The sequence below is a fragment of the Pimephales promelas genome, chromosome 11 (genome assembly GCF_988280905.1).
Source record: "Pimephales promelas chromosome 11, fPimPro1.hap1.1, whole genome shotgun sequence".
Taxonomy (NCBI): domain Eukaryota; kingdom Metazoa; phylum Chordata; class Actinopteri; order Cypriniformes; family Leuciscidae; genus Pimephales; species Pimephales promelas.
Window position 1 is genome coordinate 3,350,613 of NC_142779.1, and position 14,388 is coordinate 3,365,000.

Genomic DNA, 14,388 nt, shown 5'->3' on the forward strand with positions numbered 1-14,388 from the left:
CAAATTCATATATCACCTCATCATAGTCCTGATAAAGTTATAGGAACTATTATTCAGACGGTCTTCAGGCAGTTTTAGAGGTCGTGTGGGAGCTGACAGACTTCAGAGGCGGTGTGTTTTTCTCTAAATTGAGGTCAAAGATTATTTGTCGAGACCGGCTTGAGAATTTACATTTGTTTTATTCGATGCAAAAGGAGAGAAACAGAACGTAAGAAAGTGTCTGAACGGCTGCTGCTGCTGCTGAGAGGGTTAAAAATAGCACCTTCAAATGGTAAACAAAAGTTTGAACAGGAAGTGAGAGGCTAATATCTGTGTGCCTGTGAGGAGACACTTTATGAGAAAACACAATAATTATATTCAATTTACACTAGGGTGACCAACTGTCCTGTTTTCATATAACAATATAACCATTTTCTATCCATACAGAGGAGGCATAACCTACTTTAAATCTATTGAAATGAATAAGGTATCTTTGAGTAAACTTCGAGTATCATTTGAGTAGGCCCATGTGTTTGCCGGGCCGAGTGTCCTGGTTTTTGGTAATCAAAATATGGTCACCCTAATTTACAACTTCACATTGATTGAGTGACCTCAAAGAGACAAAAAGGTCAAAGCACGAGGCCTACTGAAGACTGAATCGAAATTAGCACTTTAAAAGAAAATTACTGAATGCATTTGGATTGTGTCTTTACTTTACTCATCTCAAATGAATGTGTGTGGAAATTAAGGTCAGGAATTAGACCTAAAATTATATTTCTGATTTTGGTGGGTCACATAAAAATAAGCACTGAATATCTATAGTGAATTCTTCTGTGAAATACACTTGAAAAGTGGATGAAGGAGAAACATTATGAAGTGATTATTGGTTTGTAGCAAATTAATTCATAATAAAAAGATCAAAATAAGCATTTTAAAATCCAGCAGATCACAGACAAACACATTATACTTATATGAGTCTAAATATAGCAGCACAGAAAATCTGAAATATGTCCTAAATACGGCAGCTCAATTTGACACCTCGAAATGAATTTTTTCACGAAAGAAATATTCAATCAGTCCGCGGATCGTCGTAAAATCTGTAGTTTCAAATGAGAGAAAACTGAGTCATAACCGAAATGAATATCACAAAATTTGTACTAAAGTAACAGCGGTGGCCTTAAAAACAGACTTCTCTCTCTCTCTATCTCTCTCTCTCTGACTTTTTAAAGGACAATTTGTTGTTTGCTGAAAAGGTTAAAGATTTTTCCAATCGAAACTTGAGTGGGTTGTTGTGAGAGAACATGCGCAAGAGGCAAATTTCCCCTGTGTCTCTCTATAATATCACCTAAACCATCAGTTTCAAAATGACTTCAGGATTTATTTATATAAAAACAACTACGAGACAAATGTATTTAGAAATTTAGGCATGCGCAATAATTCTAAAGTAATGATTTTAGAGAGAAAAAATGAACTTTTCAAAAGAACAGCATTTCATTCGATCTTTAGAAAGGAGATGAATGTTAAACAATGTCCCTCACTAAAACATGCTCACACATGTACTTAAAACGATCTACAATTTAGAGACAAATTAACCACGTTCAGACATCACGGTTTTCAGGAAGCAAAACAGCCCGAAGAGCTTTCATCCTAAAACGGAAAAATCTCAATTTCCACGCTACGAAATAAACTATGACAGAGCTCTAAAGATGACACAAAAACACACACGGTTTACGCTGCATTTCTACTTGATCAGAATTAGTCATTTGAGGCAGAGAGGAGAGCAAAAGTGTGTTTGATGAGCCTCCGTGGTGTCGTGGGCAGACTATCGAATCCTCTCCTGTCTTTCCTGTCCTACGACGCAGAAAATAAGCAAAAGATAGCACAAATATGTGAAAGCCAAACTGGTCATTTCACAGCATTCGAAGTGAAGTGCAGCACACATGAAGGCAGACAATCTTCTTGAAGAAGATCAAAACAAAAGTGCACTTTTCTCTCTTCTAGCAGCTCTATTTTGTTGTGGTGCGCATCACACAATTTAGTGCTTTACAGTGTCATGATATAACACTAGTCACATTTGCACTTTCTCATGCCAACTCTTGTTCTGTCTGCACACATGCTTGCATTAACATAAGGCACAAACTGCTGCAGTTTTCACTGAAAACTCGCCGTAAAAAATTGTCCGCTCTAAAACAAATAGTTTGAGTAAAATCATACGTTGTTTTTGACTGCTGATAACAAGTTACACCTACACACTGACAATTAATACTGAAACTTTCAGTCTACGCGGATCTGCCCTCGGCACAGCTCATCCACTCTTTACCCACAAGCTTTTTTCAAAGTATATAATTAAATTCCTTATTATTCTCATATTAGTCAACACTGAAAGGACAGCTAAAAATTGCATGACAAAAAAGTCAGGCAGGAACGAGTAGATAATATGACTGTACCCGGTGGAAAGAAACATCCATAAAGATTCTTTTCTGCGTTTATAAGTGATTTATTTATCAGCATAAAGGTCATTAGGTGAAAGAAAGCAAGGCTTTTTACAAGTATGTAAACGTGGAAACTTTGATGGCATGGTATCTGCTCGTTTCCTTTGGCAAGTCTCAAAAACGAGCGTTGAACACAAAAGGCAACAATTTTAGCAACTTTTAAGAAACTACTAAAGTGTCCATCTTGTGCAGCTGGGTGTTTTTTGTTCTTTTTGCTGAACGCGGGAGCGTTTATGAGACTGCCGTTAAAACGTCTGCAGCCCTCCTACTGTCTGAGCAAAGCAGCACACACAACCACAGGTGGGAGCACACACACACACACACACACACACACACACTGAACATTATACACTTACTCAAAACCACTAAGGTGAATTTTTGAAATGTAACATTTAATGACAGATCTTGATGTGAGCAGATTTAAATGTGTCACTGTCTACATGAAGCTTTGTGGCATTGACCTGTTTTTGTTTTGGCATTGAATTCGTTTTTTTAATGCTAGACCTGATCTAAACCTGAAAATCTGCCACATTAAAGGTTGAACAATTGAATATTATGGCTTTTCTACTGTATGTCATCATCACCAATTGAAATTTTTCATAGAGATACTTTTATACTATTTTTTTTTATCTCTGAATCTGGATCATCACTTACTGTAATCCACACTCTAAAACCCAACTTTGGGTCAAATATGGACAAACACAAACGTTGGGTTAAAAATTGTGATTAAAAAATTTTACCCAATGGCTGGTTTTGTCCATATTTGACCCAAAGTTGGAGTGCAGTACAATACATGTCAACTAACATTAGTGTATAATTTATTTAGTGGACTGTTAGGTTAGGGTTGGTAGAATAAGTTGGCATGTACTTATATAAGCAGGCAGTCTACTAATACTCTTCTGATTGACATGTAGTTATAGAAGTGGACCATTGAATCAACAGCACCATCTAAATATGATTAATTAAAACAAAAAGCAATCCCAATGCATCTGGATGATCGTGCCATAAGCATAATTACCTTCATTAGTGTAATCTGAGCTTCTAAATGTGTACCAAAAAACAAAACAACACTCTAAAAAATGCTGGGTTGTTTTAACCCAATTTTGGGTCAAATATGGACAAACCCGAAATGTTGGGTTAAAAATGTAATGTAAAAATTTAACCCAACGGCTGGGTTAGTCCATATTTGACCCAAAGTTGGGTTAAAACAACCCAGCATTTTTTAGAGTGAAGTAATAGCAGAGGAGAACGGTCTGTAAATTGATAGCTATGAAGAGACGTTTGACGCGTGCTACGAAACCCAACATGAAGCCCAGAGCGAGAGGCTTTCTGAATAATACTGGCGATGCTCAGTGGAGGTTCCTGGAATGTTTGTCTTGACACAAAGATGATGAACTTAAAGATAAACCAAATTACGCCCGAAAAACAAAACTGAAAAGTCTTGTGGTTTTCACTAAAAAAAGAGAGAGAGAAAGAGAAAGAAGAAAAGAAAAAAAAGTCAATTTATTCAGGCCGAGACCGTATTATATTTTGAGGAGGATATGGTATTTTAACCTGACATTTAAACATGCTTTTGGTCGGTGCCATCTGTGCATTCAAAACCAACCCACGCGCACACAAACACATCTCTCTCCCCATTATCTCTCGCTACTTCCTCAGCAAACCCTTTTAATATTAAATATGCATCAGAAAATGCATGGTATAGAAACGGTGTACATAAACAAATGCCAATATTGCAGCTCGTAAATGCAAACACAAAGAACCGTCTATTCCATTATGCACAAAAGGCAACAGTTTTTGCCTTTCCAAAGCTGCAGAAATAGTCCCGTGTTGCGTGCAGTAAGACTAGTGCAGCTGTTCTTCAAAGAGACAAATAAAAGGTCAAAGGTCACAGTGAAGTAGGCCGAGCTTCCCGAGAGTTTCCAGTGAGGGAATTAAAAAAAAAAACATGAATAGCAAACAGACCGACTCGGACTTAAGCAGACAGACGGCTATTGAACCGAAGAAGTCACAGTCTTAAACACCCCACAGGCCAGTCGATTCATGCGCACTTAGTGTGCTTTTGTGTACTACAAATGTTGCACGCATTTATCCAAAGTGATCTGGCGATTGTCGATTAATAGCAAATCTAGTTTAAATTACATCCAGTGATGCATTTGTAAGAGTAAAAATTAAAAAAAACAAGCTCAGCATGTAATAATTTGCCAAAAAAAATGCATTGACAGTGCAGTTCTCACGTATTTCCTTGTCACTACTTAAATAAGCGGCCTTGCTCAATTTCCTCGCTCAAAGCAGAACAATTGTGCCATCGGACCGCTTTCAAATAACTACAATGTGGAAGTCAACTCGAGTTTCACGTCATCTCTGCCGTGTGCAATTTTACAATACTTCTCTTACAGCATCTCGGCTTTCAGGAGCTACAGTCTGCTCTTATCTTCTGTTGTGTCATCCTCTTGTTTCCATATTCTAAATTTCAGGAGCCCTCGGCAGTTTTTTCAGTCCTTCACGAACGAGAGGAGATTGTCATGTCAGTGTAGTAAAAAGCCCAAAATACAGCTGCCCTGAAATCCTGCATCGGTTTCACAAAGCTGACAAAGCCTAACATCACATCAACAGAGCTAAACTTGACACCACAGTTTCCCTTATGATGGGCCGGCAATACAGGAGAGGAGTAAATGCACTCGCTCATCTTAAAACAAGCGCTCAAGGTTGTTAAAATGAAGTATTGGAGTGTATAAACATGCAAAATTATGACAAAGCCTCTCAAGCGTTCAGCAGGCAACACATATTCTTGTGTTTATACTTAACAATATTCAATATGTTGGCTGTAATATGCGTATCCAGATTCCCCCTGTCCTTTCTGTGATGAAAATCAACATTGTACTTAATTTCCCTGATAAATCTCCAATAGGCAGCAGAGACATTATAGGCTACTGTGGCATAAAAACTTTGAAAAAAAGGTGCAATGAGAAGGACAATGGCTGTGATAAACTGGTCATGTGGCCATTTCCTGTTTAAAAAAAAAAAGAAAACGAAAAAACATCTTGTGAGTTGGTGCTGTAACCGACGGGTCATGAGCCGAAAATGGGTCACAGGTCTGTTTTGATCACAGAGAGCTGGGAAAAAATGAATGCAAATGATAAAATGCAACTAAAACTTAAATCAAGCATAGTTTGGACACTTATCAAGGAGATTGTGCACTCAGTTTAAGAAAAAACCTGCATTAAATTTGCAGTGACTATATAAATACGATTTGTGCAGATAATTTGCGTTGGCTGCTGAAAGCATGAGATTCAAAAGTATTTCAGACGCCAATTGACATTTCCATAATGTTGAATGATTATAGCAATGATTAAAAGGACATTTATGAACCGTTTTACTCAGAAAGGAGTAAAATCAGAGACATGAAACTGCCTTTATCAGCCATTGCAGTCAAATTGATGTTTCAGAACAAAGAGAACGTCTGTCAGAGTGCTTCCTTTACACTCAAAGCACACCACGAACGGTCGGTCACGCGCACACATTTATTCAGGCATAATCGACGTCCCTGAAACAAAAACACCACGAGTAAACAATGCAGTCACATTCATTATACAACGACACCAGTCATCTCAAACCTGAGCAAATCAATCTCGCATATCTTAAAATAGCTCAATAGCAAGCAACTCACCCTCCATAGCTATTAATTGCAGACAACAAACATTTGATAATCTTCTATCTGAAGCTGATCCCTTTTAACTGTTTCCACTGAGTAATACTGAAATAGTCACGATATTATCTCTTATCGAACTATAGCTGTTGGTCCACTCGAAATATCACAGGAAAACCCATATCAAATTATAGCCGACTTTACGGCGCACGACACCCTTATGTATGAAATTCAAACATTTTCTTCATCCTCCCACAGTGTGCGAATGTCATCGAAGGCTGCAGCCTACACGCACACGGCCGCAGGTGCTATTGATATTCCTATAAATCACAGCTATTAGTGACAGATAAAGATAAGATACATTAGGAAAAACTAAAAAAACATGATGTTGTAACAGCAAACAGGAAATGGCACACCGTGACTGCGTGAGAAGAACACAGAAACAGCTCCAAATTGAGTATCACACAAATTTTACATTCAGGAACATTATTTCCAGAGGGAAACTGTAGCTATAGACTAAATACTTATGTGATTCATTTCTTAATTATTATATCTGAGTTGTAAATGTTTATGCTTAAAGTGTTTTTGTGTCGGCTGTAAAGATGGAGACTCTTGAACCAGTTTCTAACGCCCAATGTGTGTGAAACTCAAAATGTCAGTGAGATAATTGTGTGAGGAAACCTGAGCACGGGCGGCGTTTCTCTCATCGATTGTTTTTTTAAAAGTCGTATCGATTATGTGGCTTTTTGTATTAAGCACATGCACTTTTTGCTAAGAAACTTTCTAAAGCCTATTTTGTTGACATGTAATTTATTTATTTTTTTTCAACAGCAGAGCTAGAACACTTTATTTTGCAGTTACTTAGCATAGTAATTACAGTAAATTATGCAGAATTGCAACTATACCTCAACCAAATCCATGCTGTTAATTAATATTACTCAGAACATAAATATATAATTACACTGTAACAATGACACCTTAAAATGTAATCAGTGTGTCTGTCATAATCATGTACTTTAATTTTAAATATAAATAAATTATAATTGTGATGTAGATTTAAAGCCATTCTTCCTAGCATATTGGCTTATAAATCTATTTTGGTGTTACCACGTTTAAGCTAAAAAAAAAAAAAAGAGAGAAAAAGCTGACACATGACAGAGAATTTGAGAGGTTTTAGATAAGAGGTGTAGCTCAGGAAATAAACGCCCTCGGATGATCAGACTGAAAATGCAAATTACTCTTGTAATTCGGTTATACAATGACACAAAAAGATAAAGAGGGAAAAGGCCTTTGAAATAAAAACCTCCATTCCTGTAGTCTAAACTATCCTACACATAAAACAGTTTTGTTAGTGCTTTATGTGATGACACCAAAATGAGTTTAATTCATCATCAAGATTTGTATAAATGACTGAGGAAAATCAGAATTAGATTACACCTACGGAAGTCAATGAGTCAGAGGTTGAAATATCCCCTTAACTACACTGTTTTATAATCAAAAATCATATATAATTAAACATATGATATAATATTATTTATTATGTCTTCAGTGTATATTCATGAGATAATGACAATTTATCAAGCTCCAAAAACACATGTAAATGAACGAGCAAACCAAAAGCTGCTGATGTGTTGCAATTCATGAAAACCAACCTAAGGATTAATGTTAATCTGGATATTTAATCATATTTCAAAATGTGGTTAGCAAAACGAGACAAACACCGAGGCACTGAAACCAGAATAACGACATCTGAGACCAGATTAGCATTTTTAAAGCCAAGGCAGGCCTATTATCAAACTAAATGAGATTTAGTGCTATTTTAACTGACTTTTTAACATTAACCGTTTATAAATAATTTATTACTCTCATTAAATACGAGAAATTTGAATTGTGACCTTTTTCACATTTCTGAAGCGGAAGTCGTCATTGGGTAAACGTGAGATAATACAAAAAGCTATTTTTTGGTGTTCCCATTTGCTAAAATAGCAAAAAGAAACCCCCACAACCCTGTTTTCACAACTTTCAAAAAGAGAAAAAAAAAATAGAGAGAGATTGATAACGGCGGCAGTCACCCAGAAAAGAGAAAATGTCACTCCCTCAGCCACTAGAAACTGCTTTAACTAGTTGTTGTTGTTTGTCATTTGATGAAAAGGTAATATAATATAAAAGTAAAGAGCTATAAATGTACATAGCCTACATAAAAAATGAAAATATACAACAACAAAAAAACGTATGCCGTTCATCCGCGTCATCAATCTGTGAAAACTGTGCTGTGTAGGTGCGTGTGTGTATTCATTAACAAAAACGTGATTTTTTTAGAAGTATTAAAGGTTACAGGTTTGTAAATGAAACTCCGAAATTAAAGAGAGTTCCCTTTGTTTCAAAATGACTCTAATGACTCATCTGTGTCATATGGGGAGAGATATATAACCTACCTGCGACGAAACAACTTCATCAGGAAAACAGAGCTGAGGTTTCAGCAACCGGTGTTTGGCGACACCAACTGGCCGAACACGGTATTACAACTGCCATTAACGAACGCAGGCTGACACTGCTCGACCTTTACATAAATGATGTGGAACTGGAACAAACCTTTTCATTTGCAATTAAGTTTCAAAATAAGGTATTTGAAACTTTTTCACTCAAGTTGATTTGATAAAGAGGGGAATTAAGTAGAGAAAATGTCCTTAAAATCAAGTTATTAATTAGTTTGTTTGCTCTTAAGCCCAACGTAGAGACCCCCTAATTAAAAAAGCTGTTAATTTAACCACAAAAATTGTGGATTATTCTAGCTTTAGCTTCAAAACCTCCTATGCACTAGAGCTCCGTCAACACTGCTGTGTTCTCATTGGTGGAGGAGGAGGAGAGGGCGGAGACTACATTAATCAAAGAAGGAGAGTGGTCAGGCCTCTCATGGCACCATATCATTATCATGTGACACTCTGAATCAACAAAAAATATTTAATAAATAGTGTGAGTCTCTGTATGTCCAAAATAATTACTGGATGTGTGTGATTTTTAAATGGCAGTTAAAATATTCATAGTAGATAGATAGCCTTCTTGAGTTTAGTCACACAGACGGTCTACTGATTAAGACTAGAAAGGGGGAAAATGACTGATAACCACACGAGTAGTCGTACACGTGCATAGCGGTCACTGTTTGAGTAAAAAAATCGCTTCATATTTGTCAGATTGATCAGCCAATTATACGGTTGCTATTTTTGAGAACTGAGCAGAATTAAGTTGACAGGAGGTTACAATGATTTTCATTCTCAAAATGTACACTACCTTTTAAATGTTTGGGGTCAGTAAGATTTATATATATATATATATATATATATATAAATGCTTTTATGCAGCACAGAGGAATTAAATTAATCAAAAGTAGACTTTAATAATGTTACAAAAAAAGTATATTTCTAATAAAGATGTTCTTTTTTGCTTGCTATCCATCAAAGAATCATGAGATTAAACACATATATCACAGTTTCCAAAAAATATGAAGCAGCACATGTTTTCAGCATTGATAATAATCAGAAATGTTTCTTGAGCAGCAAATTAGCATATTAGAAATGATTTCTGAAGGATCATGTGACACTGAATACTGGAGTAATGATGCTGAAAGTTTAGGAATACATTACATTTTAAAATATATTACAATAACAATGTTGTAATAATAATAATAATATTACACTATACTGCCATTTTACAGTTTTTTTTTTTAAAATGAATGCAGTCTTTTGAGTATTCAAGATTTATTTAAATAACTTTTTTTATTACTGACCCCAAATTACTGAACCCAAGCTAAATTAGGACATAAATTAATTTAATATCTTCCATAGGATACAAAATGAGACATTTAGTAGAATTTCTAAGCTGCACATTTGTATACAATGATAGTGAATCTGGGGCTGTTAATCTCCACAAAGGACAAAGACATGTCATAAAACATATTTTGTGTTATATGTATTCGGTATTCACTTTCAATGTATGGAATAATTCTGTCCAAAAAAAAAAAAAAAGTTTCAAAATGGTGACACTTAATTTTTAAGAAAATTACTTTAACTGTGCACATCAAGATATCTGAAGAGAGAATGATTTGAAAATAGTTTCAGCTTGAAAAGACAATATTTTAAGCATGCTTTCTGAGCCCAAACTAATATTGTACTAACAGTGAGTCATCATTATTCCCATCACAGTTCTCTTCTCTGAACCGCCCGAGCTTAGAGAAGACGGCTGAATATCACAGACTCATCTGCTGTTCCTCATTACATCAACACAAACACAAAAACACACCGGCTAAAAGAAAAAAAGCTAAAAAATTATATCATTTGAAGTAACCCAAAATTAAGTCACATGTCTATTCTGATAAGAGTCACCAACAGCAGAGAATAAACAATGCTAATTAAAATGTTATAACCATGCATAATCAGATGGCAAAATAAAAATACATATCAACTGTGGGGAGAAAACACTTTCCATGTGTGTTTGTCAATATCTTAAACCTGTTTATGCCACTTACAAGGGTTTTTTGTGCACATATTGAGCCTTTTCATGATATTAGTGTAAATAGTGGATTTTAAGTACATTTATAGTTTCAGTTGACTACATTAGTCTAACAATAAACAATACGCCATTTATTAAACTTATAATGTTAATTTTAACATGTGCTAACAGATTTACTAAAATCAAAAGTTGTTCTTGTTAACATAAGTAAATACACTAGATCTTTAAAAACACTGAGAGAATGCCCTACACATAACTTGTTTAAAGTCCAATTAAAACAATTGTTATGGGCAAACCTAAATTGCACACATTAATGTTGTATATTATTATACATTTGTCTTGTATTGTAACGCTTACATAATGAGTGTTTGTGTGAACTGAATGAATTTTTAAGTTTGTGAATATAGAACTAGATCATTCAATTTTATTCTGTAATATATTGTGATTTTTTGTGATTTGGGACCACGGATGGAAATTAGCTTATACAATTCGGCATATTTACATGCATGTTTCCCACGTTTGTTCATTATATACATTGTCCCAATCAAATGAAATCAAATCAAATATATATTGCTCATTGTTAGTTCATGATAGCTGCATGCATTAACTAATGTTAACAAATGAGACCTTATTGAATAGTATCACCACATATTTGTAACTTTTTTTTTTTCGATAAACACTTTTGATTCTGTGTCGGGTCACAATGTGATGTAAAATCATGATTATTTTTAGACTAATTTTATATAACATCATGGCAAATGTGTGAGATGCCTTGCCCACGATGGACTGAGAGTTAATCAAAGAGTTAACACACTTCTAATCTGCAAGCTTGAGAGCGCTGACTAAAAGCTGGAGTAACCGGCGGCCCGGGACCACACTGCGCCCTATGAGCATCTGACATCATGCATCAGCAAACCTACTCTTTGCACCCTTCAAAAAAAAAAAAAAGTGCTGAATCTTACTACTAAAAAAAGACCAAAACGAAATGACTAAACCATTTCACAAACATTTCACCATTCGTAATTCAGTTAGTTTGGTATGACGGGAAAACGAACTGAAACCAAGCTCGGATGATCAAATAGGCAATTTTAGAGTCATTTGTCACCTGATTCTACTCAAACAACTGATACAAGTCCTTTTCCTGTGACATTAAAGTGACATTTTGCCAGCTCAACGTCATCTTTACCAGAAATCATAACAACTCGTATAAACTTGTCATCACGTCACGTTACCCAAAAACATCAGCAGATTCTGTCCAGACATAAACACTAGAAAATGGTGACACTTTACAATAAGGTCTCATTTGTTAATGTATTACCATTAACTAGCAATGAGCAATGCATTAGTTACAGTATTTACTAAACTTCTTTGTTAATGTTATTTTATAAAATACAGTCATGCATTGTTTGTTCATGTTAGTTCACAAAGTTAACAAATGCTTTAAATGAATTAACTAATGAACAATACTTCTACAGCATTTGTTAATCTTAATCTCAACATTTACTAATATGTTTTTAAAATAAAAAGTTGTATTTGTTAACATTAGTTAATGCACTGTGAACTAACATGAACAGCTCTATTTTTATTAACGAACATTAACAAAGATTGTTAGTTCATGTTAGTTAATGCAATAATTAATGTTCACTAATGAACCTTTGATTTTAATAATGTATTTGTAAATGTTGCAATTAACATTTTATGCTGTGGAAATACTGTTCATTATTAGTTCATGTTAACTAATCTTAGTTTATTATAAAATGTTACCGGGAATATATACACTTTTCATGATTAGTAATCACAACATTTTTTCTTTAGTCAAATCAACTTAAATAATTTATTTAGTTCAGATAACATAATATTTTGAGTTTCGGATGATTAAATCATTCTCCTTCATTGTATTAACTCACTTTTTTCCATTTCAATGAACTTAAAATTTGAAGGCAACCAGGTTACTTTCTTAAAGTTAAACCAAAAATATATTTTTTTTTTTACAGCTTTGGGTTGGAGAAAAGCACAATTTTAATAAAATGTATCATCATAAAACATTTGCATATAACATTTTAATTTTCAAAATAGGAATTTGAATGACTAACAAATTCTTTCTTGCTGGTGAGGTCAGAATAATTCATGTTTTATGCTGTGCACTTAATATCAATGCTCATATTTGCGTTGCATAAAATATCAATCTTCACTATATAATACCAAAAGGCAACGGTGGTCAATAAATGACGTGTGTAAATTGCAGCGGTCAGAAATGACGTGGCCCATCAAGTGAAAGCATAATTTCAATCATTGACCGATTTAATTAGAAAATATGGATTATATTAACTATGCAAAAATGAATAAATATATTATGCTAAACACATGCTAAGTGCTGCAAAGTCTTAAAAATTATAAGCAATTCATGCAGAAGCAAAATGCATCCAAAAATATCCTACAAATAATATGATTTTACAATTATCTCTTTGTAAAATAGGATTTAGACTATATATTATACATATACACACATATAGATAGGTCTTAACCTTCTATTAAAGAGAAATGGTAACACTTTACAATAAGGTTCATTAGTTAACATTAGGTAACTACCTAAGTTAACTTGAACTAAGAGTGAACAAGTTCAGCATTTATTGATCTTAGCATTATTTTCAACATATGCTATTCAAATCAAAGGTTGCATTTGTTAACATTAGTTAATGCACTGTGAACAAACCATGAAGAGCTGTATTTTTATTAACTAACATTAACAAAGATTAATTACTGATTAATTAAAGATTAATTAAGATTAGTACTGTAACAAATGTATTACTAGTTCATGTTAGTTAATACATTAACTATTGAACCTTATTGTAAAGTGTTACCAGAAAAATAAATCGCAAAACAAACCTGCAATAAACCTGCTATATAGTTGAAACCTCTCCGAGTATCATCAGTCTATGAGAATGTTACGCTCTAGATCTAGATTAAAGTTTAAGAATAATTGTTTTTTTTTTTTTTTTTTTGCTTGGTAAGACTGCTGACTCATCTCTGTCATGCACCCCACGCAGCGCTCATGCATCATGCTCCCTGGAGCCAGTGGTTTACGCTATCAGTTCTGACGCTCTCCACTTACTGTAAATGGTACACTAGTGTGGGGTACATGTCCCCATGAAGGACGTACTCTATCAAAACAAGACCTCTCACACTTCTGCAAAAAGTGCTTTGCATCAAGCTGCATGATGTGCTCTCTAATCTCACATACTTGCATGTAGTGAGAATGCTGTAAAATAACATGCCAGTATGCATAAAATATGCATCTTCATACGAATTTATTGAGTACTGTTTATGTGCGTCCCAACTCGTGTACTTATTCACTAATGTGCACTAGTGTGGATTTTTAGACACTCGACTGTCGCAGGTTTTAATACATTGTAGAAGGGGATGGGCTAACAGACTCAAATGTTGAATGACTAAATATACACTCACCTAAAGGATTATTAGGAACACCATACTAATACTGTGTTTGACCCTCTTTCGCCTTCAGAACTGCCCTAATTCTACGTGGCATTGATTCGACAAGGTGCTGAAAGCGTTCTTTAAAAATTTTGGCCCATATTGATAGGATCGCATCTTGTGGGATGCACATCCAGGGCACGAAGCTCCCGATCCACCACATCCCAAAGATGCTCTATTGGGTTGAGATCTGGTGACTGTGGCGGCCATTTTAGTACAGTCAACTCACTGTCATGTTCAAGAAACCAATTTGAAATGATTTGAGCTTTG

The 14,388-nt window shown here is 34.8% G+C and overlaps 1 protein-coding gene across 3 annotated transcripts in view; it reads right to left on the bottom strand.

The window, feature by feature from the left end:
- LOC148977115 (uncharacterized) overlaps nt 1-14,388 on the bottom strand; it is a 44,925-nt gene that overhangs the window by 13,722 nt on the left and 16,815 nt on the right. The window contains exon 1 of one of the 3 annotated variants that reach the window (XR_016145470.1): nt 13,513-14,388. This exon is cut by the window's right edge and continues 1,113 nt beyond it. The exons of the other annotated variants lie outside the window; for them this stretch is intronic. The gene's annotated coding sequence lies outside the window, so the exon portion shown is untranslated. The remainder of the gene's footprint in view (nt 1-13,512) is intronic. 3 annotated transcript variants of the gene reach the window in all.